At 37.8% G+C, this 26,296-nt stretch overlaps 1 long non-coding RNA gene across 4 annotated transcripts; it reads right to left on the minus strand.

Moving 5' to 3' along the window:
• Positions 1-1,592: 1,592 nt before the first annotated feature.
• LOC146439851 (uncharacterized) lies at positions 1,593-21,460 on the minus strand. 4 transcript variants are annotated; one of them, XR_014850933.1, is made up of 6 exons: positions 21,375-21,460; positions 19,567-19,673; positions 13,464-13,551; positions 11,327-11,413; positions 10,360-10,477; positions 3,249-4,051 (listed from the first exon to the last, which is right to left on the minus strand). It is a non-coding gene; the product is annotated as an uncharacterized LOC146439851 (long non-coding RNA). The 4 variants fall into 4 exon arrangements; XR_014850934.1 differs by lacking the exon at positions 21,375-21,460 and having other exon boundaries at positions 3,249-3,891; positions 3,975-4,051; positions 19,567-19,706; XR_014850935.1 differs by lacking the exon at positions 21,375-21,460 and adding an exon at positions 1,593-3,201 and having other exon boundaries at positions 3,975-4,051; positions 11,327-13,551; positions 19,567-19,706.
• Between the last annotated feature and the right edge of the window lie 4,836 nt (positions 21,461-26,296).

Below are 26,296 nucleotides of genomic sequence, written 5' to 3' on the forward strand. Positions count from 1 at the left end.
TGAGAAGTGCATGTGTTGGGAGCCCTGGTGCAATATAAACCACCATAAAACAGCTCACTTCTACCACTGGTCTCTGCTGTAACAATTCACCAACAGTTTTAACATACGTGTTTTGCTCTGATAGTGGATATGTGTAGATTTATTATAAGATAGACAACTGGGAACTGAGTATTTATTGTATGTAATTATTCTGAATATTCATAAAATGTAGGGAAACACATTAAGGTAATAATACACACTTTAAAATGTGTTAAATGTCCTTTGGCTCCTTTGTGAACTCCTGAGAGCAGTACTGATAGGGAAAAGCATATTGCTTCTTTTGTCCTATAAATTGTCGTGAGGAAGGTTTATTCCTACAAATCTATGATTAGTTGCCAGTGTTTTCAACTTGTGGAAAAAAAAAAAAGTAACAAATATATGAACAAAATCTACAGCATTATTGCTGTTTTTTTTCCCTTGCAGACACTCAGGAAAGATATTCAGGAAAGCAGCATAGTGATGATCTTTGTGGATCAAATCCATGAAAGGGATCTTCACACCACAGGACTAGTCAATGTGGCCACACTGATGATCAGCACAAACACAAACTATTCAAATTCCTGTTCTAGCCTAGAAAGATGCATTCCTTACACAGATTGAGACACCAAACAGCTTCATGCTCTCAAGACCAGCATGCCTCTCAGCAGTCACAGCAGGAAACAATTAATAACTTCTCAGAAAATGAGCCTCCAGATATGGCAGTTGCTGACTTGGGGGCTTCCAGGCTATTACAGCCTGAACAGAAACACCTAAACATAATTCAGCACCAGAAATATTGTGTATCTTTAAACCAAAAATCTTTGACTTAATTCCAAATTTTACGCTGAGACGTAATCTTTCTTTCTGTCCCTGTTAATTACCAGTTTTACAACAAGCTCACATTTCCAAGCAGCTCTGCAGACCAAGGTTGCAGAAAGATATTAGACACAATTTTCACATTGTGCCAAGAAGAATAACTGCTGCTGGGCAAAAAGCCCAAAGGACTGTTTTGACATCCCAATCCTAACCAAGATTTGACGTTTTGGTGGCTAGAATGAAGTGTAATTTGCCAACACAGAAAATTAACCTTGAAGACATGGAAGGACATGAGTTTTCATACGGTCCCTATTCAGATTTGCCCTACATCTAAATAGAAAAGAAGCTCTATATTCAGGAAAAGAAATATAAATAAAAGAAATATACATAAAACCACAATGATACTAAATAGTTTAAAGGTAGAAATTTTGATTTATGCGAGACTAAGGTTTTGAACGAGGAGGAGGCAGAAGTTTGGCCGGGGAGAGCAGGGGCCAGGGAGGACCGCCGTATTTCCCGAAGGTCCCGCCAGGGGGCGGTGCGAGACAGGGGAGACCTTGGGCTCCGCATAGGGATGGGTGGGAAGGGGACTGGACCAGGGATGGGTGGGATTGGACCAGGGATGGGTGGGAAGGGGATTGGACCAGGGATGGGTGGGATTGGATCAGGGATGGGTGGGAAGGGGACTGAATCAGGGATGGGTGGGAAGGGGACTGAATCAGGGATGGGTGGGATTGGATCAGGGATGAGTGGGATTGAATCAGGGATGGGTGGGAAGGGGATAGGATAAGGGATTAGTGGGAGCGAGGCAGGGTTAGGGGCCAAAGGAAGGCTGTAGATCGGTGGCAGCAGTGATTCCCCTCCACGGGATCCTGCTTCCTTATCAGAAAGGCACCCCACAGCCCTTCTGTTTCATTGATTCCAGGTAACTTCAGCAGCCAGTACATAGCCTCATGTACACATACACACACACATACACACACACAAACACTTTTTTATCATATCTACTTAAAAATACATTTTTTAATGCAGGGATTGACTAAATTTTAAAAAAGCTTCACTCAGGTCTTGGTTCATTATAGCCATTCTCTTAGTTCAAGAATGAATATCTGAGAATTAGAAACTAGTGAGTTCTGGAGGGTTTCCATCTGAAAGTAATGATTCTTGAAATACATTTCAAAGTCTTTTGTATCATGGTCTATAATATAAACTTGTCATAGTGTTTTCAGAATTTGACAAACTGATCAAAAATATTTTATTTGGTTCTGTTTTTCCAGTGAAAGGCAAGATAAGTTGATGGAATGCTTGCTTGGCTATCTATCAGCTTGGATCATCTGCAAAATCAATCAGCTTTCAACAAAGTACATCTCAGAAAGTTAGTCCTTTTTTTTAACTTGTGTAGCAGGATTTCTGCATTACATGTCACAGAATAAGTGGAGTTGGAAGGCACCCTCAAGCATCATCAAGTCCAACTCCCAGCCCTGCACAGCGCCAACCCCAACAGTCACACCATGTGACCAAGACCATTGTCCAAACACTTCTTGAGCTCTGCCAGCCTTGGTGCTGTCACTACTTTCCTGGGGAGCCTGTTCTAGTGCCCAACTACCCTCTGTGTGAAGAACTATTTTCTAATATCCAACCTACACCTCCTGTGAGGAGGTGTACGTCAGATATTGAACACAACTTGAATCTATTCCCTTTGGTCCTGTCACTGGTCACCAGAGAGAAGACATCAGTGCCTGTCCTTCCTCCTTCCCTCCCAAGGAAGCTGTAACTGCTATGAGGGCTCCCCTCAGTCTCCTCCAGGCTGAATAGACCAAGTGACCTCAGCCACTCCTCATATGGTTTTCCCTCAAGGATGCTCTCTAACAGTTTAATGTATTTTTTTATATTGTGGCACCCCAAACTGCCTCCAGCACTCGAGGTGAGGCTGCCCCAGTGCAGAGCAGAGCAGGACAATCTTCTCCCTTGCCCGGCTGGAGATGTTGTGCTTGATGCACCCCAGGACACATTCACCATTCACATGGTGTAGTGATTTGACTAGTACCCCAGGGTTTTCAAGGTCTATTAGTACAACTAATTAATTGTCATTAATTGTCTTCTTGGTTCTTTTCTGTCATTCATATTACTCTATTAAAATGTTCTGGTTCTTTTGGGAACAATATGTTGCATACTTTTGTCAATAAACCCACGAGACAGGCATTTTTCATTAAGTGTCAGTCAGCTGCACATGAAGTGAGTGATCAGTTGTAATTGATTTGGTCAATTCCTTTTGGGAAATATGATAGAGCAATTGTTTTAACAGCAAGTTCAATTTCAGACACTGTATGCCAAGCCTTAGTGTTTTCATCTGGAGATTATGTTTACCTGCAGAAAAAAAAGTACTTAGATCACTTGAGATCTAATTTTCTCTAGAAACATTGAAATTCCTTTACAGTAAATAAATAGAAAAAAGTGTCAACTAGGAATGATATCTGATGTCACTTCTAGAAAGGGCACTGTATGCATTTGGGAGAAAAAAACAAAACAAGCTCTGTAAGGTAAATAACCACAGGTAACATGTGGAGTCACTGGTGGATGCAAGCAGCAGGAGTTTAAATGCTTTCTTATTACTCTGTATAGAATAATCAAATCTCAGGAGGCACTCCACTTGTACTGTAGATACAAGTTAATGTTGGGGTAAATAAATTAACAAAAAGTCAAGAATTCCATCAAAAAATTAAGATCTTCATTAGTCTTAAGTTTTTGTAGCAGCCATGCAATAGTAAATTACAGCCATAGTAAATAGAATATCTAAATAATTTAGACATTTTCCATATTTACATGATATTTTCAGGCACAGTTTGATAATTATGGAAGAATCCATTGCTCAAAACTATTGATTTGAATATTTATAATAATGTATTTTAAGAATGTCTTGGGAATCCTCCTGTAACACATAAATCCAACTCTTATTTCCAACATATTGTTGTATGCTACAGTTTGTGGTTGCCATATTGATTGACTTCTGAAATCCACAAGGGACTTTCAGAATGTCTGTAGTCTGCTTGATCACCCCTAAAAAAAAGACATGTATACACCCATATTAATTTGTTTCTAGTATTTGATTTTCAGCAAAAATCACTGATAATAAGACTTACCCTGTATGACTGGCCTGAAGAAAATGTAGAATGCAAGACAAGATAGTAGACAGAACAGTGCAATCTAAATTCCAAGCCTGTAATACAAATAGAAATTAAGGATAATGGTAAAGTGTGGGATTTTCTTGTTTGCCTGATTATTTGATTTTGTGCAGGGAAAGTGAGAAGGAAAATATTTTCCATCTGCCAGGGAATGGAAACTTCCTTTTGTTCTCAGTCTTTGTATGGCCTGAGCTGCTCATAACTAACTTGGACACAAACCCTCAAAAGACAACAATTTTGAAATGGCAAAACCATAGGTGAGAGTGCATAACAAAAACTATTTCTACCTCTAAATCTTCTGATTTTGCTTTTCAACAATTAGGGTCTTCTCCTTCGTTGTAGTGGGGAGAGATGACATATAGGAAAATCAAAGATGTCCACTTCTTGTGTGCTCTTTGAAGGCTGTGAAGATCAATCTCAGTGAATTGAATAGTATAAAGAGATATCATCAAAGGCATGGGTGATTTTTAAACATCAAAGCAAAGATGATTAAACAATCTGAAAAAGAAACTTATCACATAAAGATGAAAACTCCTTATTGAAAGCCATGCATTGCATGATGGATATGCACAAATTTATTCAAACTTGCTAGAGATATTTCTAGTAAACTATTACCTCTTTAGAAAACATATATTAGAATTTACAGTTGCTGAAAGGACCTCTCAACATGTTGAGTTGCACTCAACAGTGGAGCACCCTTCAGAAGTGTGAGGGATTTTTATGGAAGAAAAATGCATGTAGGTCTGTACAAAACACTAATGGTACAAAAGACAGTGAAATGATTAATGCTTCAATATAGGTTATATTTCTATAAATGTAATCTGATTTGTTCTTGAAACAACCACATTGAGATATTTGTTCTATTGTGATCATTACACTGACATAGATTTTCAGTTTGCCTTTTCAATTTGAATTTTTGTTTGTCTTTTTGCCCTGTTTTCTATTTGCTTTCATAATAAGCAGCGTGCCCTACTCAGTATTAAGAACTTTTCTGGATTAACAAAGTTCACAAAATCAGATTTAGTACTGAAACAACTTGTACTTTAAATCATGGCTCAGGGTGGACCAAATAATGGATAAATGTAGGAAATGGGAATTATCTCATTGTAAGGGCTTACTTTGAAAGATAATTTCTAAAAGTATCTCATTTATGTGAGATTTAATGTTTTGATATACCTCAGTAAGAAATGTACCTTGATTATGAATTTTGTGCAAAGTTACGGAGTGCACATGTGCAGTGCTGTACCATTAATGGTTTTGCTAGTTCCTACTCTAGCTCACTTGGTTGCCTTTTTTCACCAGTTTTTTGAAACTATTCTCTTTTGTTAACCAGGGTTATATTTAACATGTAACACCTCTGGCAATGCATCAAAGGAAAACATGGCTATGAAAGAGGTTGCACTGAATGACAGATTCAGCTTTTTTCAATGTAAAATTTCTGTGGTACCCATTGTACCTACTGTATCTGGGATGGATAGTCTGCCTTATAACCCACAATTAGAAAAATCACAGTAATTGACATCTCAGGGATTGTGATTTCATAAAAGGGAATGATACTCCAGTCTGTAGGTCTCAATGCCTTCTCCCAAAGCTGAAGGTCCACAAGCCTTCCAGTTATCCCTGACCTATTTTTTCTGTGGTTAGCCCTTCCTGCGCTCCAAATTGTTAACCAGTAATTGCTTCTAAGGCTGACCTTTTGCACAGGTGAGTGGAGTTGTGTGATTTGCCAAATGATCAACAGCTCCACATCTTATGCCCATATCTTAGTACCAATAGTTCAAATTTTTATTTTTTCACTTTTTGAGATCAAAACTCCCATTTTTGTGGAGACAGAGAATTTCTTAGCAGTGATTCTGTATGTGATTCTAGGATCTGGTTGCCTTACCCCCAACTTTTCCTCCAGCTGTAAACACAAATAGAGGCATATGACTTTTTCTCAGGTGGTTTTCAAAATAACTTGGCTATTGAAGGATTAACATTCAATATCTGTTCCACAGTGTTCTTCCATCCAAAGCATAAGTTGCCAAAAGACTTGAATTTACGTTCTATCTTGAACTGGGGCATGAGAAAATAGCTGGTTTATGTGTGTGCTTCATTTTGGAGTTTAATTACTAAAACTCTCAAGATTTGAATTTGCTCAATTATTAAATAATGTTTCAGGGTAATGTAGTTTGTCATGGTCTGGCCACTTAAAAACACAACTGCAATTTTATCAACATTTTAAATAAATATTAATATCGAGACCCAAATAGCTAGCTATTAATGTGAACAATTCTGTCATACTGAAGTAAGGATATTGATGGCTGTGTATTTGTCAGAATGCAGAATAAAATATTATGAAACCATTTTTATACAAGGCACTTCCTCCTTCAGCAGGATTTTAGTTGAAGTTTTCATCTCTTATTTAGTTGAATAATTTAATGATCTGTTGCAGTGCAATTAAAAAGACAGATTGGACTAAACCCATATTTGGAAGAATGGGATATATCACTTTCTCTTGCTGTCATAATTCTGTTTAATTAGCACTGAATTTTGCAGCACCTACCTTTCTACCTAAATTACTGTAGCAAATTAAAATGCAATGTTTGCGTACCTGTAAAATGTTCAATATAATCAGGAAGAAGCAAACTGTGCTTTAGCTCAGGGTTTTCAGATTCTCCTACAGATGTAGCTGAATGCACTCACAAATGAAATCTTTACCAGTATCAAAGAAGCAGATCACAGAACTGGCAATAGATTCAGATTTTTAAAAAGACAACACAGCTATTCAATAATTAATGGTTGAATTCATTATGTTCTTGTTCTGAAAACAAATCTGTTATTTTAATGTTCAGTGTGCTCAGTAGAGGCAGGCTGTGGCCTGTGTGTGTTTATGTAGGAAAAAGCAAGAGGAAGATTCGCTAAGCACAGAAAATTAAGGTCCATGTGTTCTCAGCAGCTGCACAAGCTGGAAAATTGTCAGAAGCTGGGCAATATCAGTCTACCAGTGTCACCTGCCTGAGAGCCCAGGGTGCATGGTTTTAATGTCACAGTCAAATTGCTGCATATGCTGCTGTCTCAATGATTGTTGTGGAGATGCAGCCTGTTCCACAAGTACCCTTCCTCTTCTAAATTATTTTAATGAAATGAAAAACATCTTTCTACCCAGAAAATCCTACAGAGCTTCAGTAGGATGACTTCCAAGACAAGAGATTGCTTTGTTGAGGACGGCTGGCAAACTTTATTACAGAGAATGGAACTAGGAGCAAAAAAGGTGAGAAAAACTGAGGGATAAGATAGTATTTCTTCACAAATAATAGGTTCTTTGTCTTTTTGATAATTTGCAACCATCAAGAGTAAAAATTTCTATCTGGACACCAGGAATTTTAGTAAGGGGGAGCTGCACTGAAGCAGTTTGCCACCAAAGCACTAAGATTTCATATAGGAGATATTCATCTCCTTGTCTGATCCTTCCAGCTGCCACTAACTCTTCCGGGGTGGCAGCTGCATGGCATGGATTTATTCTTCTGGAATACCTCTTTTGGACCACCCTGACACAGCTCAGGGACCTCAATGGAAGCAGTATGGTGCCCAATTATCAAGCATCAGTAGCTCATTGGTCTGTAGTAACAATCAAATTTACCTGAGTAAAACACAGAATGAAATCAATTTCTAATTTGTCACTACAATATTATAAAATTGTTTCTACTGACACATCCCAAAGCTCTTGCTCTGTTTGTCTTTGAGAGGCTTGGAACTAAGTTCTGTGTTTCCGCTATGAAACTCACAGCCTTTTGAGGAGCACTGAACTGGAGCTCTTCGTGGAGCTGTATAAAGAATTCTTCAAGGTGACATGAAATGTGCAGCTTTGAAATATGTTTTTGTAGTAGGAACCTGACAAGTATCACATTTCAAACTAGTGCATTCATATTTTAAAATATAACTACAGTCAGATGCTAATATGCCAAACATCCATGCCTCTTTTTTCTGTCACCTGTGAAGAAGCATTTTCCTGATATAGAAACCTAGTGCTTTTTTTTTCTTCCCTGGAAAACAAAAACTATGGGTTCTAACTTGAGGTTACCTGGGAAAATTCAAAATTGATAAGAATAGCAGATTCCAATAGAGATGTAATTTGGAGGAAAACACTTGTATGACAGCAGAGTTCTTTTTCCTGTGCTAGAAAGTGCATTAAAATAAGACACTGCCAAGGCTAAATTTATCCTCTCATCAGAAATCATAAGCCCCTGTACTTTATTTAAAACATAAAGAGAAGGAATTGATTGTCTTTCATTTACATTTGCTTAACTTCTGTGTTCAGTACTCTGATCCCACACTAATTAATTTCTGCATTAAGTGCCTCAGAGTTTAGGCAGATGAGTGTATTAGTGAAAAGCAAATAGACTGAACTAACACAGTAGACTGCAGTGGTAGGTATGGTTTCATACACAAGATGTAGGAGCCTAAACAGGAATTAATTAGATGTTAGGATAAAATCTAGTTGCATGAATTGCATGTGGTGAAACTGCTTCTATTTACAGGTGACTAGGACCATTTGATGCACTTAGGATATTCATTGGACTGTGAGAAAGACAGAATAGAAATATAAGAGATGCTCAGCCCTTTGACAAAACTTTCCTGTAAGTCCAACTAAAGTTAATTTCTAAGTTAGTTAGCTTAAACCCAGCTTCAGCTTAAGCTAACCTGAAAGTAACCCAGAAGGATTGATTCATCAGACTGAAACAGACAACTAGTGCCATTTGGGACGCCTTAGGGCATTTCAGACATACACATGTGTCTGGCAGATGTGACATAAGACAAACAAGATGCCTACACTGCTCTGGAGCATCTGGATACCACACACTGTGTCCAAGAATATCTCAAAATAAATGCCACTTATAGACAACTGAGTTTGATGCTTATTGTCCCACAAAAGCTTTCAAAACAATTACCCACAATAATGTATTGTAATATAGCAAAAGAAAGTCACAGTTAACCCAGGAGTTTTCACGTGAATTGCTCTACAATAAAAACTAGATTTTGTTAACAGATGGATCATTTTCCCATTGTTATTTTTACATTGTTACAAATCATGTTCCCTACATCTGCAGGGTACTTTACAGTCCTCATTGCCAATGACAACTCACAAACACCAAGTAAGATGGTTTTGCACTACCCAGTTGTGCAGAGCAGGGTGTTTCACACAGCCAGCAGATAACACTTGCCCACACACCACTGCTAAGAGCCCAGACAGGGACAGAAACAACTTTATGAGATTCCTTTGAGTTCACTAACCAGAATGTTTTAATCAACTGTCAATTGTACTTTCATTCTCAGCACTGATGATGTGGAAATTAATGACCTAAATGTAGACGGAGCTGAAGCAAAGGCTAGTGGTTCCTGATAGAGTCCCTGAACACTGGAGCATTTCTGTCACTTGCAGTCTGTCACAGAAAAAGAGTAAGAAGTTACATTACAAAGGAGGCCTGGCAGAAAAGAACTTTAGCATGAAGTCCATGACTGCATGTCTTAACACAGACCTCACCCTAGCTAATTCAGTTTGTGTTTCCTTTGGGCTCCCGTTTACGTGATTGGTACTTATGGGGATTTTGAATATTATTTTAGCCAGATTCTCCCATCACTTAGAATATTATACATGGAGCATGACTTCCAATGGACTAACTTGGTGGTGTAAAGTAAGCAAAAACAGGGAGAGAAATCAAATAATTTTAGATTGCCTACATGCCTTCTATCCATTTACCATTATGCCACTGAATCCCTTCTTATTTTGTTTTGTGTATTCTTCTAGTTAGCAGCCTCTTAGTTAAATAATTCATTTTAGCCTTGTTTGTTATTCTTAGACCCTTGGAATAATCTGAAGGAACTGACTTCAGTATTGTATAAACTAGTTGGTTTATAATCCAGTTCCACTGAACAATTTTTGTTAATGTAAATACTTTAAATAAATTAAGCATTCTGCCTTTATCAGGTTTGAGATTTACAGTTCTAAATTACTTCAGATTTACCCAGAAGGAAACTTAATAACAATACAAGGAGGATGCAAATCAGTGAGTTTTCATAGTTAAAATACATAAATTAAAGAACTTTGAAGGTTGAGAAAATAATGAGAAAATATTAAATTGAAAAAAATCAATACTAACAGTGTGACACTTTTGAGGAGAGGTGCTAAGTGTATGCAAGCATTTACAGGGTAAAATATCTACTATGGAGAAAGCTGATTTATAGCAGTGCCAAGCTGAAAAGCACAGGACTTGTGAGAGTATGGAGACTAAGCATTCCTCACTGAAGGAATCCACTTATGGTGAAAGAAAAAAAAAATTATTAGAAGATATTATAAACTTACTTTTTTAGGAAACACAGCAAAACCTTAAATGGATGAGATTCCTTGTTTCATCTAAGAACACACTGCATTTTACTAACAAACATTAATCCATGCCACTCCCAATCTGGACTGCAGGAATCTGAAGAAAAAAAAAAATCAGTAAACAAAATCGAAAGAATCTTAAAAGTTAAAAATCACACAGACTGAAAAAGACAAAATTCCAAAGAAAAGAAAATGCCAGGGACTCTGAATTCCTTCAGGAACTTCCTTGGTGTTATTTTTTAGCTGAAAGATTACCAGATACTGTGATAATGAACTGGAGTATAAAACTATATTGGGAGATATTTTCAAAACAGTAGCAGTGAGACTGGCTAAGCAAAATGCAAAACTGATTATCTGAACTCTCACAAAGGTTGCTGTTTCTGCCATTTCAAAAAGAAAACAAAACAAGGCAACCATGCACTAGAAAACTCTCCCGAAATATCCTATGGGAGAAAATTCCTTGACAGACTTTAGGACAGAGGGTATGACCTTAAGGGCCAACTTTCAAAGGGCTTTCAGCTTTGGCTGTAAACTGAGTATGTTGCCTGCAGGCACAAACAGGATCTATGCTTGCAGACAAGATTTTGCAGTGTTTTCAGATCACTGCTGGGTCAGTTGTTCACTTGCATGCAGTAGATCTGCAAGAGACCATTAAGAACTCTTGTAAAGTTGCTATGATGAGTTGTTTCCTTCTCTAACTCAAGCATTTCTTTCTATGATTAGATAGATCATGCTAATGAATGAACAGCTTATAGCATTATCATATTCAGGAATGGTTCACCCTCTACATCCAGCAAGACACAGTTTCCTTCAGCAAGACCAGACAGCATTAAGAACTGAGTTTATTCCATCAGCAGGCTCACAGCTTTGCACTACTGGGATAATAATGTCATTATGTATTTCTAATGCTAGCTTTAATTTCATTGTGACTCTGTCTTCAACTTACCTCTTTCATTGTAGCTTCCCCGGGCCTTTTTCTCTTTTTCTCCTGGTCTTTCATGCTGGTCTTCCTCTCTCTTTCTGCCAAAAAATCCTATCCAAAAGTATCTGCTCTGAGTCTGCAAGAGGCTGCAGGTTTTACCGTGCTTTTTTTTTTTTTTCAGGTTTTACAGGCACACTTATACTGAGGGTTTATTTTCAAAAGTAGCAGAACTGGAAGAATGCAAACTCTTTATTCAGCTTCCTTAAACAGAAGTTTCAGCTTTCAATTTCCTGCTGTTATGGACAAGAACTGCAGGATATACTGACACACTTGGAGAACAGATGCCATTAGCTGGAGAGGAAAGGTGCACAAACAGAAGTTGGAGTGTTTTATTCATAGAGGCTATTCTTTCTCATAATGCTAAATTGGCTCTTTAAATTAGTTTTGGGAGGCTTCTCCCATCACCTAGAACCGATGCAAGAAGGTAGCCTGAGGTATTCAGCAGTGGCTGGCAGTGATGTGTGCAAAGGAGGCACGAAGGAGCTGCGGGGCATGAATACACAGCGTTTCCTAAAAAGCATGCCCCACCAAAAGTGTTTCCTGAAAACACAAAAGTGTTTCCTGAAAACACTTAAACACCCCAAAATCAACTATCTTTTCTGGAAACCCTCCTCTCCACCTTTTAACGCCCTCACAGCATGCTACTCTGAATAAGCACTTTGAGGGAGATCTGAGTTCCCATCCCCTTTCTCCTTCTTGGAGAAAGTGGAACCTTCTTCCATATGCTACCTCACTGAAGTTAGTAAAGTCACACAGAGATCAGAATTTACACAAGGACCACACTGTGTTTTGTTGTATTAAAGGAGCTGCCACTATTGCTTTAAATAATCAAAATCAGGTGGTGTTTCGTTTCAAGCCTCCAGCCATCACTGCAAAATCCACGTGGTAGAAATAACCTCTGAATTCAAGTGCACATCTAGCCTCCCTGCCTTTCTTCTATCCCTGATGCAATCACTTGTTTCCTGCCACTCAAGCCATAAATTCTGTTTTCTTTGTATCCAATCTTGTATTAAAATGCACCCAGAAATCACTGTGTAGCTATAATTCATTTTTTGTTCTCTCTGCCCTCCAAAGACATGCTCAGGGTGCGGTGAGGGCTGAGTGTTCCTCAAGTGTTACAATTGCGCTAAACAATGCCGAAACCTCAGAATTAAGAGGAAATCTTAGCTAGAAGCACAATGCAAAAATGAGGGAAGTGTATAAAAGACCATCAAGGATCTCTGTTGGAACAGACCAAACAGTAACTACGGTATCTGTACAGGTTTTTTTAGTTAGCAAAGGAAAAGAATTTTCTCACATCTCATTTTGTTAAACATAACATATCCAAATATGCTACTCGTTTTTAAAACAATCACACAGCCCCATGAATTTTTCATTCTTCTCTCATTTTTGTATCATTACAATGGAAGTTGCAATATGGGACAAATATGTATCATCAGACAGAGGAGAAGGAGAGGATGCTATGACTTTTAAAATCACCTACACAGACACAGCACACATAGCAAGGTGTACAGCCAGTGTTTAACAAGTATGCAGCACTGGCCAAACACTGCTCTCCTTGGTAGAAAAAGTGGGAACTTCATGGGCAGCTCAAATGTTTAGTCTCTCTGATCTGTCAGAAGTTCATATGGCTCATTGGACCCTGTACAGCTGCTGTCTTGCTTTCTTCAGTGGACAGTGATTTTCTGTTCTTTGTACTGGTCAGACACAAGCTGAATGTTCAATGGCTGAGGCAGTTATATCATTATACATTAATGATGTAAGCATTATTTCTTACATGTATAATGGAAAATTAAAATGCAGTATAGTTGTATAGTGTGTGTTACTAGGAATTTGAGGCACTATGGTGCTGTGCTGAAGCAAAAGCCTAAAGCAATGAAAACACCTATTTCTTCTTAAGTATTTCTGCCACCATCACATCATAACATTACTAGATAGAACTGCTGTTGCTCTTGCTGATAATCTCCTACTCAGTACATGCATAATCAGAGTGGATCTAATGACTACTATTTGCAGCCAGAGCAGTGGAAACAGGCATTGGCATATAGATGACTTTATGATGTTTGTTGGACTGTACACTTTGTTAGGTAGAGCTTGTTACCAAAGGAGAAAAACTCCAGCATTGCTGGGTAGGCAAGGATCCTGTTCTGGCTTCCCAGGAGCAGCTTCATATTGCAGACACCTTGCACCTAGAAAGCACACAGGATTTAGATTGTGAATGGCCTCATTTATCCTTTGTGTAAATAATAAAGTTCCACAGTTTAAAACTCACATTGCTGACTCTGTGTTTTTCCCCATTGGAAAAAAAAATAACAAGGAAAGGAATTCACTGTGCTGAGATCCATTGACTGCACTGAAATGCAGCTTGGCTAACACTGCAGTACCACCTCCTCAGGTCCATTGGACTATCTGAAAGACTGCTCAGAAGCACTGAGAGCAGAAGGTTTGACAACTATCTGGTCCCACTGAAAATAACTGAAAAAGATTTTGCAGCCTAGAAAAAAAAAGGTAGGGGTATGAATGAAATGAACTTTAGCTTGAGTAGTAGTAATCTGGTAGTTCTAAAGAATAAGAATTTCTCTAAAAATTATTCTCCACTGTCCCCGCAAAATCTGAGTCAAACATTCATTAGCTAAATAACTGCTTTAGATTTAGTGTTTTGTCCTGAAGGTCTAGGAAAATTTAGACTTTGTGTTTTTTTCACCCCTGTGACTTTGTACAGCTTAATCCAGTCCAATAGTCTTCAAAATATTTTAAATAACTCCTCACTGACCACACAGTAAGCTATAGTTTCATGTAAAAGTAGTTTCATTTTCCTTGGTGTTAATAAAACCATTAAAGCAACATTTGGTAATGTAGTGAAAACAGGTCTATTGACTGACTTTCTCCAACACAAGTTATCAATTGTCACACATGTGAAGAGGGAAAACCAGTAGGGTAAGCAAAATGCCTGCTCAGGAGGAGTACATCTATGACCCAACAACCAGGATATTGCTTTTACAAAGCACACCCATCCATAATTCTCCAAATGTCTGTAAAAATTAATAAACTTTTTTTAAAATGCAGTTTCAGCTTTCTAAGGAGTTACAGTCACTGAGGCATCTTGGCACTAAGCTGCAACCTTCTTGCTGCTTGGTGCCTGCAGACACATTTTCCTGTCTGATTTCACGCTTTTCTCTTCTCCCTCACTTCAGCAGACCACCAGACCACAACCACAGGCACAATGGGGAAATGTTCCTATGATGTGGTTTCTGAAATTTGTCTCAGTTTTTCTTTGCTTGGCAAAGGCTTATTCATTTCCATGTTCTGAGCCAATCCTGTTCCTAGTAAATGATAGCTCTGTGAGTACATTTGAGTGCTGAATTTGGCTTTTTGTGTTCAGCTGGTTTCACAATGATTTTTTTCTGACTCAGCGTACATTCTGGCAAATAAGTTCAAATTCTAGTAAGTAGAGTTGCCACTTAGCAAGTCTTTTTTATTAGTAAATAGATCTATTACTACTACTTTGATTTTGTTTCCTTTTTCTTTGACATTTAAAATCAAATACTCATTTTTAAGAACTCTTTAGAGCCTACAGTAGATTAAATTTTCAGGTGTAAGTAATTGTTCAGCCTTGACAGAGCTCAGCTGTGCCTGGTGCCAACTGTAAGCAATTAAAAAGTTACTTACATGATAAGAACAGTCTTTTAAAAGGAAAAAACTAGTATAATTTCTAAACATCTCCTTAACAGAATGCAGACATTGATATTTGTACAAAGGCTATCTCATAAAAATGTTTGGGAGGTCCTTGCTGCAGCCCTGCTATGGAAGGTTCAGTGCTGAGGTTGGACTGGGGTGCTCCTGTGATGTTAAACAGAACAAGGCCCAGGGCAGACCCACTGGTGGCACTCTAGCTTTTCCCTGGGATCTGTGCTCTGGAGACTACTGGTAGAAATTGTTCCAACTTCCATGTAAAATAGAGTGTATTGCATTTCCTTCTCTACTACTAGGTGGATTTGAAATCTTAAGAGTGGATACAACATTTAATTAATCACTGAACTTCATTTTAAGTTGGTGTCTTCAAGAGCACAATTCTCCTTCTCCTTCTTTCATGAGTTCTTTAGTCCATTGCTGGACAGCAAAATTTAAGGCTCAGTTTATAAAATCCCATCAAAGCTGCTGAAATCCGTGAATATAGGTGAGGGAATTTTTTTCCAGAAGACAAGTAATGACCGTAGTTCATCTAAATTCATTATAAAAACAATGCCTTTATTTTAATTTATTGGAATGATAAATTTGTTTGCATACTTTTAACTGTCATTTAAGAAACCTGAGTTATGGTTTGAAAAGTTAAACACAAAAAAAGTTAGAAAATACGTTGCTCCTGGCAGTAGTGAAAGGGAAGGGTCTGTAACATATATCTAGTTGCTAAGTTCTGAGACACTTCTAGGTTATGTGTCACTGCCTAAAACAGTTTTGCCACAACTTTATTTCCTTCCTTCCCTTCTCCATACCCATGTAGTTAAGATGATGAAATGGGGATTGCAATTGCCTGGTCTGTCTGGGAGATGATTAACAAGATCTCAGACTTTCTTCTCTGCCCTGACCCCTCCACCCCTGTATATCATACTTCAGGGAAACACACAGATTTTGGGAGTCCTGCAGCAGATTTGGAGATAGATCCTATTCCAGCCTTAACTGTGTATTTTGGCACTGCATATTGATTCCATTAGAAAGAAAAACTGTTTTCTGCCTTTGCTTCTAAATCAGCCCAGCCACAGAATTTCATGGTCTGTGACTATTTCAGCTTGCTATCGTAGTCTTTTCTTGTGGTCCATTTTTTAAAGAAGGAAAATGGCAGTATCAGGCATTTACAGCTCAGCAGAACCTTAACAGAATTTAACAGGACAGAAGAGAAATATTTCATAAACTGTAAGTATTCCCCCTTCTCAAAGTCCTCCTGCAAATTATTTACATATATAGAGTCGTAGAAAAAGTTGCAAGAATGCTATTAATAGAAAGCATATAAAACCCAAGATTTAGTTGAGTTTCAAACGTCTTAATTGCATCTCCAAAGGCTATCTGAAATGGTATTAGCCAACAAAAATGAGGATGTGCTTCAAGAACTGTGTCCAGTTTTCAACTCCACATTTCAAAAAAAGACATGCACAGACTAGAGAAGGGCCAAAGGAGAGCCAGAAGGGTGATTCAATTGCTGGAGAAGGTGACTTACAAGGAAAACTGAAGGAGTGTTAGGTCTTTTGTCTTGTGAGAAGGCTTGAGGGTGACCTCATCACAATTTTCTAGTACTTAAAGGGAAACTACAAAGCAGACAGAAGGTCACTTCACAAGGACCCACATGAAGAGGACAAGGGACAAAGGGCTCAAGCTACATATAGACAGGTTTCATCTTGATATAATTTTTTCACAGTGAGAATAATCAGTCATTGGAACAATCTCCCACAGATGTGGTAATCTCTATCATTGGAGGCTTTCAAGGTATCACTGGACAGGGTGCTAAAAAATGTCACTAGGGCTCCCTTTCACATGAAAGTTTGAACCAGATGAACTTCCTCTCTTTTCCCACTTAGGCTGTTCTATTATTCTATGACTCAATGTACTACTTTTTGCTAGCATTTGGACGTGCATTATGAATTGTTTTATTTTTACTGGGGTTTTTTTGGTTGGTTGGTTGGTTTGTTGGTTGGGTTTTATTTTGGATTTTTTTAGGAGGGGGAGTGTTTTGCTGGGGGTTTTTTTGTGGTTTTTCTTTGTTTTTTTTTTAAGTGCAGGAATTCCATCCAAGCCTGAAATTGAGAAGCAGATGGGACAATTTACAATTTGCTTGCATGAACAAGATAACATCAGAGATCTCTAGATCTCTCCAAAATGTTTTATTATCTCCTTTGTCACATCCTCTTTACAATTCTCTTGGACTCTAAATCAGATTTGATAAATTATTTGAAGATTTGCTTTTGACATGAACGATTGTCTTCTGTCATGGCTTCAATTCATAGTCAGCATTGAATAAATGGCTTATCTACCATTCTTTGACTGTGTGATTTCTGACTGTCTATAATAGCAAAATTATCAATGTTGCAGTGACCTCTTTTTTTCCATGAAGGATCATGCTGATTTTTTTTAAAAAAGCCAAATTACTTTGAACATATAAGTTGGCAGGGATAAGAAATTAGAAAAAAATAATTCTACAGTTGAGACATCACAGTAAAGTGAGAGAAAAGGATTATAAATATCAACCAACAAACTGTAATTTGTGGATCAACTTGCATAGATTTTGTATTATCATCATTTGATGTAACCTTAAAGCACACATCTAGCACATAAATCCCACTGATTTAAGAACACATGAAATTCTAGTTATCAGAAAAAAATAAAATACTCTGGAGGATATTATGATTTAGTCTTAAATGTTGGAAAAAATGCATCTTGAGGTCTTGTGCAACTTAAGTCAAGAATTCATGAATACTCGGGTGTGCACAGTTAGGATATATCTGCCAAGAAGAAAATTAGGAGTTCCAAGATATGTAAGATATTGAAGTAATTTCTTCAATTCCAAGATATTAAAGTAATTTCTTCAATAGCGTATTAAAAATATTAATACATCATTTCCACCTTGTTATACAAATTTACCAGTCAAATATTGAAATCTGAGTAGAACAATTTGGCTAATAGGTTGGAAAATTTTAAACTACTTTCAAAAGCAGAAAAACATTACTAAATTAAGAAGTTCAGTGAAGACTAACTGAAACCGTCAGAATGTTGGGACTAATTATAAGGTATAATTAAAAGTGCTGAATACCTCAACTTAGCAAGGGGTTGACTGAAGGGCAGTGTAACCACTCACAGACATTTTTTTTAAAAAATGTTAACCTCAATAGAATATGGATAAAGAAAGCTGGAAACAATTGAGTAGGTATCAGCAAAAATTAAGAATAAGCATTGTCTGGTTTTCTTTATGAAAAAATTGAGGAAATTGCATACCACAGAAATATTTGGTATATGAGGCATCATTGTAAAAGTGAAGATGGATTGTATGAAAAAAAGGGGTTTTTTTGTGGAAAGGGATAAAAAATCCGTAATATTGTGATCACTGAAAAAGTAATTACATTTCCAATAACTCAAGAAACAAGTCGAGAAAGAGTTTCTCACAGTTGCTGTAGCTACCACTGACTATAACCGTAAGTGTTTTGGAGAATGAGGGTGAGCCATGGCATTGAGCTGGATTCCTGGATAAGGTTGTTACAGAAAGAAATTCTGACCAACACAGCCATGGTCTCACGGCCAGTATCCAAACCTCCCTGAAATTATTGGAATCTTTCCACTGACTTAAATAGACTCTGACATTCTGCCACAGTGAAATGAACTTATGGCTAGCACCCAAAGTTCAAGAAAGCCCAGAGGACAAGGTCCTGACCTTTCTATGCCTAACAAGGGGAAAGGAAAAAAAAAAAAAAAAGAACTTTAAAGGAGCAGGGCAGGCAGGAGAATGGTGGAGGCATAAAGGAGAATAGCAACTCTGGGCTATGTACCTCCTGGAGAAATTGATAGGGAAGGGACGAGAGATGATCATAGAAAGCTGGGTCAAGGAAGAGGGAGGAAGAAGGACCTGACACAGCAGAGAGAAATGAATAACAGAGTTGGCAGCCCCTTCATGAAGCTCTGATTAGAGCTGCAAGGATTCAATGTCCTCCAAGTACCTCTCCCACTTTCCTATTCCTATTGTAAATTTAAGCAAAACTGAAAGCAAAAAGGCAAAGGAGACAAATAGGAAAGATTTGCTTTGGTGGCAAGAAGAAGTAGGTCAATTATGACAAAAAGAAAAAATGCAAATCACAGACCTTTAAATACAGTTTCTTGCATTCATAAGTTAACACTGATGAGAAGGTTTTAGCTCAGAAAAGCTATGGTTAAAGACACATAATCCAAAAAGATAAAGAGCTATAGGCACGGCAAAAATTGTCCTCTATCACTCAGGAGATTCAATGAGCGTGCATGAAGCAGAACGGGTGGCCTTAGGGACTCTGAGAAGAGATGGGGGAAAAAACAAACACTCACATCAGAAAACTGATGAAATCCATAATGAAAATAAGCTTGCATTAAAAATATTTTAGCTTTAGACTGCACTAAGAGAGCCTTGAAATTTTCCTTCCTGGGAGATGGTAAGCAGACCAGCTTTAAGAATTGCTGAAGACACAGATCCTCACCCAGGCACGTGTCATGATGCAGATGGCAGGTGCTTCTCAGAGCTTTCACCAGCAGTGACTTCAGTGGAAGGGTTTTGCCTCTCTCCCCTTGCCAGGCAGTCCAAGCACTAATATTTATTCAAATGGGATAAACAGTAGAAACAACTTTTGGAAGAAATAGAAATTCAGTTTGTTAGGGCTATGGAAACTCAATGCCAGATATTTAAAAGTACAGTCAAGCCACTTAAGTCCAGCCATAACATTTAGATTCTATTTAATCCTAATGTATTTTTGTAACTGATTTTTGATGAATCAGGCTTTTAAAAATTTTTATGTAAACTATTCTTTGGATTTATATGCAAATACTATCCATTGTAAACTGAAATGCTGGCATATATTCCTATCACAGTTTACAAGTAACCTAACTATTTACCCTTCAGATTATTGCTAGATTTTTTGATGGTAAATAGCATCCAAAGAAAGGAAAGTGCTACCTTTTGGTCTATCACTACAATAAACAGACTTGGAGATCACAAAATTCCCTCTGTTAACATTCTGGCAAGGAGACTAATCTGAATCTGATGGGTTAGCTCAATTTTTTTTCAGTTAACTTTTTTGCTTAACATAAGTGTTACAAACAGTTTGGGAAATTACCTGCATTATAAATGAGCTACTTCAAAGATTGCCGGAATTTGTCAAAAGTCATGTCATCGTTTGATCTTCCTAGTAGACCAAAATGGTATTCTTACCTCAAACTGAAGTGAGATACCTGAATAGCACCAAATTCAAAACAAGCAACAAAGCAATCTCTTGAAGACTTGCTGAACTTCCATACCAATACATTTTCATTCAGGATGCGATTAGACTGGGAAGGGCACTGTGGGCTTAAGAGAGAAAATTTCCCATTCCCTTCTGTTCTAAAAAAGGGAAAGAATCTTTCATCTTCTTATGTGCCATGTGTGCTACAGCAATGTCTGCTTCTTCAACTTAAGACTTTTGCTTCTACCTACTCCCACAGAAGCTTTCACACTTACATGATTTCCTTCCTGCCACAGATATTTTCAGCCCTGCCCAGTAAACTGGCGTGGTCAAAAAAGTCGGAGGCGCTACAGAAAATAAAAGTCATAATCTGAGTTAACAGGATGAGCAGTGAGACAACCATTTGGTATAGCTAGCCTTAAACGCAGTGAAGGGCCCAAAAAATGGCCAGTTAGAGCAAAAAGTCTCTAACCTCACCTTTTAAGAGAAGCAGAAATTCAAATTTAATCTCTTATCACCTCAGATTTCCAAGAGATCTTTTACATTGTGGGTGACAGTTAAAGCTGTAATTTCTCTGAAATGTCAATAATATTCATTCTGCATTTTGGTACAGTCCATAATTACAAGTTCATACAGAGGTTTTCAGGTCTACTCGACTTCATTAATGTATTTCTCATAGTAAAGAATCACAAACTAATCCCTCTGAGTAAAATATCCCGCTTAGCATACAGAAATATTTAAAACACCTCCAACATCGCTACATTAGGCATCATACTGCAGGTCTAACATCATCTGACACCATTTTTAGCTAGTATAAGCCTATATAAACACCCTCAAATACCACATTTGAAATGTAAACGTACAGGATAAGGCAAAATGAAATTATATACTATGTATCTATCTAGCACAACGTAACATAAAGCAATATTTTATCTCTCTCATCAGCCAATTAAATCTTGCTCAAACAGGCACTATAAATAATTAGGATTTAAGGAGTGAGACATTTTAAAGAGTTGAGAGAAAGCTCTACACAATACTAAAATTTAGATAGCAAATGCAACAAGGTTTACCTGGGGAGACTTTCAGCTCATTCCCACATGTGTTCTTTAAATGTACTTTGTCCCTTGGTGGTGCAGAAGCAAATTAACAACATGGGAAATCTACCAAGGAAAACAGAAGGTGTACATTAATTTCACACCTAATTATTAACTAATTTGCTCAGGCTCTGCCAGAATAATCAGTACTTGAACAGCTTCACTTGTTCTCAATGAGCCTCTGCAGTGTCTCTGTTTAAAATTCCAAGGGGGCACAGTTGCAGCAGGATGAATAATAATGATTTTAGAGATCCTTAAGCCTGGCTTGGGCTCTCCTTCCATGGGGCCTGCACCACATTCTTTTATAGTACCAAAAATGACTAGGATGTTAAAGCTAGGGTAGAAAGATTGGGTAGATGTGACTTCTTTCTGATAGCTGTGCTACACTAGCATAAAACTGAAGAGGAAGATGATGCAGGTGAAGTAGCTCCATTGGTTTTGTATTGCTGTAAAATTGTAACAGTGTTAAGACAACGTCTGTGTTGTTCACAATGGAAAAATTATTCAGGACAAATTAATCTGCATAATGTATTATGAACCAAGGCTTTGGTGCTCTGATACATTCAGTATGTCGTGTTGGGAGATGACAGGTTCAACTAACTTACTAAATAAAACAAAACATCTTTGACATACAGATGATGTGAAAGGCTGACAGAAATTTTTCTATATACTGCTTCTTTTTTCAGATAAAGCTTCTCAACATACAGCATATGTAATCAGTTCCCTATATGTTTGATCCAGATTGCCTTTCACTTCCTTCTGTACCCCATGCAGGTTTTAATTTGCTGTAACATCTGTCTGATAAAAAATCTTACATTTATACAAAGTAAATGAAAATTTGAAAAGGAACATAATGCTTATATAAAGATACAAACATCTTCTACGTCCTATCCTTATTACATTATTCTAGGTATCAGAAATTTATATGATCTGTCATTAAGTTGGAAAAAGAGGCACATGTGAAAAACGGCAAGTATTTAAGACCAGATTCAGAAGGAGCTCCGGTACAAACAGAAACTGATAAACTTTATACCCCAAACTGAAAATTACAGTGCAGCTTCCTGTTTGGCTCTGAAGACCCCAAATGACTGCTCACATCTTTACACTTCAGTCTCACAGTGCTCACTGACTGACACTATCTAGCTCAGCTCAACCCAAAAGAAACCTGCTTCTAGGACAGTTTTATAGTTGGTGAGAAGCTGGCTAGGCTGAGCAGGACTTTCCTCTTCTGCTGAAGATTTGTGAAGGATGTCAGGATTTGACAAAGATGGAGGGAAAGTAAGCAAGTGTGAGCTTAGCTCTGCAGAGACACTTGGGTAGGAATGAGCTGTGGGACTGTCTCTACCATCAAGACTGATCATCCATTTTATATTAAACACTGACTGGACTTCAAAAAAATAAAAGTGCCAACACTACCACATCAGTAATTACCCACAATGTTACAGTCAAACTTCATCCCTGTGTAAGATTCTAAAGAATTTGCAATTCCTTTGGCAAAGGAATGCCTTCCTTCTCTTCCCTGTGGAGCTCCCTGTGGCGTGTGACAATCCCTGGGTTCGTGGAACCCTGTCTTTGCCCACCAGGCAGTGAGCTGGCTGCAGGCAGCGCGGAGCTTCCCCGGGAAGCGTAGTGGAGAAAGGCGTGGGCGCGAAGAATGAAGAGATGCAGGCTCTCAGGTGAGGATTCCAGAGGGTTTAATATGAGGAAGGAGAGAGGGCGACAGAGGAGAAGGCAGGGGTTTATATGGTACACAGGATTGGGAGGGGTTTTGGCACTCAGGCCAGTAGCGACACAATGTAGGGAGATGGACAGAACTCATAACCAATGAACTTGACTTACAGGAGGGAGGGACATTAGACTGAACCAATAGGGAGCAACTCAACTGCAGAACAATGCAGAAGATTCTAGAAAGCAACCATATAGGGGAGAAGAGGGAGGCGACTTAGGGAGCCCATCAGGTACAACTTGGGCACATATTCATGAGTTCCATTCCAGAGGATCTTGGGAGTGACCTAAAGAGTCACCACAAGTTAAACCTCATCCAGTTCCCAAGACTCCTCAGGTGCCTCAGCACCTGGTGGTGTACCCCGAGCAGATAGCTCTGTGAGAGCGACCACTACAGTGGCACTCACAATACAGACACTGAGAGAGGAAGGTTTGAATAAAATATACTATTTCAATGGTTACTTTTGGCTCTCAAGTCCCATTCTGGAAATAAGTCAAGAAAATGAGAGCCATGCAGCATATTTCTGCAGAGGACAGCTCACCTCACTAAGCTTAGCGTCGTATCATAGAATGATAGAAAATGTATTCAGTCTCTAAATTTACACTGTTAGCTAAGTATTCAGTTTTTGATGGATAAAAATTGGGGTGTCATAGCTAAAATGCAGAAACCAAAATCTGTATAGGGTAAATAAGACAATGAATAAATGGTTCTGTTCTGCAAAGTAAGAGTCTTGGAATCCATTGCTTTCAGAAACAATTGAGAATGTGCAATAACCCTCAGGAGTGATCTTCAAGTACCCTCTGAGGTAAAGCATTAGAAATATAAAGTAATTTTAAAAGACAAGTGTAAAACCCATAAAATTATAGCAGAGCTTATTTACTGTTTTATACCAAGACCTGTGCTTCTATAAAATTTTGTGGAACTGCACTTAATTTACCATGGGTTATTTCTTGAATAAAAACTAGCAAGAAAGAGAATAATAATTTCCCAATAATTTTATATTATTTTCATCATAGCAGATAACTTACCTATAATAAAAAATCCAGCAAGTCTGTTTTGCAGTACTATGTTTATTGTATTGAGTTATATGCAATATAATACACATCAATTCCATATGGTGCATAAGCAGTAAAATAAAGAGTATGAAGCACAATGGCATTACAATTATTTAGTGCCATAAACACTATAAAGCATCAGGGTAGCTTGCAAAATTATTCTAAAAACTAAGCAGGAATGTATTTCTAAAGTTTCCTGAGAGCTTTGCCAAGATCTACTCATCTGTGAGTATATCCTCCTTAAAACAAATCATCCACTGGTGTAATTTAAGATAGATCCATCAGCATAAATCAAATTAATCAACATACACCAGCTAGAGTCTATATCCACATGGATTCTTCCTTCCAGCTACTGTATTATTCTCCAGTGCAAGCCCAGGAACCCAAGTTGAGCAAAAAAAAGAGTTTACCAGAGGGGAAACAGACTTAAAAATAGTAATTATCACATTATTAGCATACTTTGCATACTACAGGAGTGCTCCAAGGATTCCAAGCAGAATAATCTGTCTCCAATCAAATCACAAGTTCACAAAAACCATTTGACAGATGAGAAAGGGATGAGGATTACACTTAACCTTATCAAAACAGAAAATGCTCCCATTTGCTTTGACTGTGAAGCCAATGTTATGAAGTTCCAACCTCCATCCTCAAGAGCAGACTTTTATTTCAGATCACAGCTCTTTCTCCCTCAGCAGTACTGACTTGCACACTGCAGGTCTGGTGTAGTAAACAAGACCATTCACAAGTCTGGAAAAAAGATACGTTCTGAATCAAGAGATCTGAGTCCCATCTTGTGGATTCAAATAAACTTCTGACTCAGGAGAACAGGGACACAGAGTGTGCTTTTTCTGGCAGTTGCTCCAGACAGGTACGTAAGTACAACTGCCTGGATGGAGGAGGTGGTTCCCTGAAAAAAAGAATTTAAAAGATTAATTTCCTGAACTGAAGAGAGGAGGGGTCTGGGCAGGCTGGATCGATGGACCGAGGCCAGTTGTCTGAAGTTCAACAAGGCCTAGTGCCAGGTTGTGCCCTTGGGTTACAACAACCCAGCACTACAGGCTGTATGATAAAAGATGCATTACAAAATTTTTGACAGTCAGTGAGCAGGTGTATAAAGATACAGAAGTATTTGTCTTATTCCTCAGTGAAAGAAGTCTGACTGACAAAATTACACCTCTATTGGAATTTTACTCACACCATGAGGGCACTAAAAATACCAGTGAAAATATTAAATATTCTTCTTGCTACTTAGAGATTATTTCTCATGTCAGAGAAATGTATTTGCAGATTTACTGAATCAAGCTCATCGTTAACATTAAAATTCACTGGAATTATATTGAGATGAGGGTGGCATATTGACTTCAATAATGCAAAACTATACCACATATTTTTTAATTCCTTCAAAGAAATTAGATTCATTATCTTAAGGAATGTCTGTTAATAATAAGATTCCATTGCACAACAGATTCTGTTACACAACAGTCTTAAAATAAGTCTTTATTAAAAGATCGTATTTTGCGTATGAAGATATTCAGGACTAGTGTTTTTCTTCATTTCTCTATTTCAGACTTTGTATTTGTTCAGAGAAGCTCCAAAAACCTTTTTCAGATGTAAAATTCTGTTAGGATCACAGACATTATCTAAACGAAAAAAAAGATAAAGTAAAAACAAGTGTTTTCTGTAATTTAAATAAACAGTGTTGTTACCAAGCAATGCTTTCAATATTTCTTTAAAACATCACTTTGAGGAGGAGGTCACAGTTTGCTAGGACACAAAATATTTAAAATCAAAGCACACAGTTCATGTTGTTAAAAGTACAAAAATTAATAAAGCATGGCAAAGGACTGGCCAAATTCTGCCTTCCTGAGCCTCTCTTACAAAGAGTACAGCTTCAAACGAGCAGCAAGGAGCATGACTTGCTTACTTTTCAAGCATTTTACAACATTCCAAAAATGAACAGAACAAAGTTATCTGTGCGTCACATCTGGCTAGATTAATCTGTACTTGTGAAAGAGACTTACAAGAAGATCATAACTTCTATTAACAAGAGAATATGAAACAACAGTTTACATAGCAAACGTCTCTAGTATTTGATTCCTTGCAAATATTAAGATTAC

The sequence above is a fragment of the Lichenostomus cassidix genome, chromosome 3 (genome assembly GCF_008360975.1).
Source record: "Lichenostomus cassidix isolate B80296 chromosome 3, HeHo_3.0, whole genome shotgun sequence".
NCBI classification, from domain to species: Eukaryota; Metazoa; Chordata; class Aves; order Passeriformes; family Meliphagidae; genus Lichenostomus; species Lichenostomus cassidix.